The following is a 3,742-nucleotide window of genomic DNA, read 5'->3' on the forward strand; positions in this document are numbered from 1 at the left end:
TCTTCAGAGACTGTGGACAGCAGTCTTATCACCGAGATGGAAAACAAGAAATGAGAAATGCACAAAGACAGACTCTATGCACATGACACCAGAAAGAGACAAACATATGCATACTCGAATGCAGAACATTGTCTACTGAATGCACACATGTGGACAAAGGACGTCCACACTGAGAAAATGCACACAATGCAAGTGACAAAACTCCATTTGGGTTTATCTGTGAGTGTGATGCTTTGAAAAAATAACCATTGTGTGGAGCACTCCAGAATAACTATGAATCGTGTGAAATCAATTTAACTCATCTTTACAATAATTCTACTAGGGGAATAGTGTCAGACAAGAGAACATGTATTACAACAACTCTAAATCACTTCTCCTTCACTTCATTTTTATTGATAATAACCAGACATTCTGTCCAATTAATGATACTTCATTTTGTATGACCCCTGAATCAACCTGGTCTATAGGAAATTATTATTTTCCATATGTAAACACCACCCAACAGGCAATGTCAGTAAAACCAGAGGTTGTTTCCACCTGAAAGACTTCCAAAGATGTGGGAACGGAAGGCTATTACTTTCATTGTTATCCGCAATTTACATTTAAGACGAAACTTCATTTACATGTCTAGCGGGAAGATGAACGTAATAGAGTATAAAATGTTTGAGCGTAGGAGGCTCGGGATTCAGTCTGACTCCGTTGAACCCAAGGTACTACATGTACTTTGTCACTACTATTCTGTAATAAAAGTTATTATTCATCAAGATCTTCGACGTCTTCACTTTTTCTTACACCTTTGAACAGACGCATATACACATAACATTATAACTAAATACCGATCTTGAAATCATTGTGGCAAATGCAGTCTGTTGTGTCAGCTGAGAAACAAATCGGATGTGTATCATTAGGCTATACTGGATCCATGCATCAGGTCTTAAAGGGGCAGCAGCCTAATAATACCTGCTGCTGTCAATCAAACCACAAAACATGTTTTGACAAAGATTAATCTATTTTTTAATTTATACAGGGAACACTATGCAGTTTTATTTTACACTTAATTATTACATTTCTGTATCTGAATACTACCGACCTTATTTGTAACATTGTTCTGTTGTATTTATCTATGCTTGTAATTTGTGTAGCCTATTTGTTCTTATTTTTACTAGCTGTTCACTTGTCTCTTTAATAATGTTTGAACTTTCTTAGGCTAAGAATTTTTGCTGTGGTATCATACTTATGGAAAGCAAAGTTACCAGGGATGTAAATCGGATGGTTCGATACGATATCGATTCTCATACCCAGCGATACGATATTTGGCAATACCTCAAATTCTACGATACGATTCGATACAGGAGTATATCGATCGATATTATGATATTATATATCTATTTTAAACAACCATCTACATTTTTATTGACTCACAAATGCAATTAAAATATAAAATGAACATTTATCTGAAATTTTCACATCCTGTACCTCAATTGGGACATTTACAACAAAAATAATAGGCCTACACATTTTTTTTTTTTAAATAAGAAAATAAACAATTGGAAAAACCATTCTGGCTGCTACTATGGGCTCAGTGTTAAAAATCTTTTCTACAGATAACCAAATTACAAGCAATAGCAGAAAATATATACAATACAACAAAGACACAAGTTCAATAAACAGTGCTTTTCAGGTTTTTCAGCTCAGTCTAAAATAAATTTTCAGGTACGCTACAGAAATGTAATAATCAAATGTAAAATAACTGCATAGTCTTCACTGTATAAATTAAATATAGATTAATAATTTTTGATGTTACAAAGGTTATTTAGTCAGGAGCAGTGAACACTTGTATTTTTCTTTGACAGCATTAGATTTATTATTAGTTTGCTTTCACTTTAAGAACGAAGCACGGATTTAATAGACCAGGGGTTCCTGAACACATTCCTGGAGCCTCTCCAACACTGCATGTTTTCCATGTCTCCTTAATCAAACACACCTGATTCAGATCATCAGCTCATTAGTCGAGACTCCAAGACAGGGCTGTCCAAACTCGGTCCTGGAGGGCCAGTGTCCTGCAGAGTTGAGCTCCAACCCTAATTAAACACACATGAACCAGCTAATCAAGCTCTTACTAGGCATAGAAACTTCCAGTCAGGTGTGTTGAGGCAAATTGGAGCTAAACTCTGCAGGACACCGGCCCTCCAGGACCAAGTTTGGACAGCTAGCCTATTTGTTCTTATTTTTACTAGCTGTTCACTTGTCTCTTTAATAATGTTTGAACTTTCTTAGGCTAAGAATTTTTGCTGTGGTATCATACTTATGGAAAGCAAAGTTACCAGGGATGTAAATCGGATGGTTCGATACGATATCGATTCTCATACCCAGCGATACGATATTTGGCAATACCTCAAATTCTACGATACGATTCGATACAGGAGTATATCGATCGATATTATGATATTATATATCTATTTTAAACAACCATCTACATTTTTATTGACTCACAAATGCAATTAAAATATAAAATGAACATTTATCTGAAATTTTCACATCCTGTACCTCAATTGGGACATTTACAACAAAAATAATAGGCCTACACATTTTTTTTTTTTAAATAAGAAAATAAACAATTGGAAAAACCATTCTGGCTGCTACTATGGGCTCAGTGTTAAAAATCTTTTCTACAGATAACCAAATTACAAGCAATAGCAGAAAATATATACAATACAACAAAGACACAAGTTCAATAAACAGTGCTTTTCAGGTTTTTCAGCTCAGTCTAAAATAAATTTTCAGGTACGCTACAGAAATGTAATAATCAAATGTAAAATAACTGCATAGTCTTCACTGTATAAATTAAATATAGATTAATAATTTTTGATGTTACAAAGGTTATTTAGTCAGGAGCAGTGAACACTTGTATTTTTCTTTGACAGCATTAGATTTATTATTAGTTTGCTTTCACTTTAAGAACGAAGCACGGATTTAATAGACCAGGGGTTCCTGAACACATTCCTGGAGCCTCTCCAACACTGCATGTTTTCCATGTCTCCTTAATCAAACACACCTGATTCAGATCATCAGCTCATTAGTCGAGACTCCAAGACAGGGCTGTCCAAACTCGGTCCTGGAGGGCCAGTGTCCTGCAGAGTTGCTCTTACTAGGCATAGAAACTTCCAGTCAGGTGTGTTGAGGCAAATTGGAGCTAAACTCTGCAGGACACCGGCCCTCCAGGACCAAGTTTGGACAGCCCTGCTCCAAGACCTGAAATGGGTGTGTCAGACAAAGGAGACATGCAAAATGTGCAGAGCTGGGGAGGCTTCAGAAATGTTTTTGGGAACCACTGTAATAGACCAATTTGGAGTAGACGTCACAGTTATGTCACTTGCAGCTGCGCGTGCATAGTGGTGGCAGAAAAACACTGGGAACAAGTGGAGGTAAACGGGTAAAATCCATGGAATAAGAGAAAATTTATTGTTGTGCATTTGGATGTCAGAATCGGAATGCAAATAATTTTTATATAACACTGTCGTCAAAGACGTTTAAACGGACAGACTATGGATGAAACCTGCTATAATTACCCTACTTTTAAAGCATAAATTTGATTTAAAGGGGTCATATGATGCGATTTCAATTTTTCCTTTCTCTTTGGAGTGTCACAAGCTCTTGGTGCATAAAGAAGATCTGTAAAGTTGCAAAGACTAAAGTCTCAAATCCAAAGAGATATTCTTTATAAAAGTTAAGAGTCAACCAC

At 36.0% G+C, this 3,742-nt stretch overlaps 1 protein-coding gene across 1 annotated transcript in view; it reads right to left on the minus strand.

Annotated features, from left to right (window-relative positions):
- The window catches only part of LOC107589892 (histone deacetylase complex subunit SAP130-like), a 33,975-nt gene that overhangs the window by 14,872 nt on the left and 15,361 nt on the right, over nucleotides 1–3,742 (minus strand). The gene's annotated exons all lie outside the window — the stretch shown is intronic.

The sequence above is a fragment of the Sinocyclocheilus grahami genome, unplaced genomic scaffold (assembly GCF_001515645.1).
Source record: "Sinocyclocheilus grahami isolate Dianchi unplaced genomic scaffold, SAMN03320097.WGS_v1.1 scaffold121.1, whole genome shotgun sequence".
NCBI classification, from domain to species: domain Eukaryota; kingdom Metazoa; phylum Chordata; class Actinopteri; order Cypriniformes; family Cyprinidae; genus Sinocyclocheilus; species Sinocyclocheilus grahami.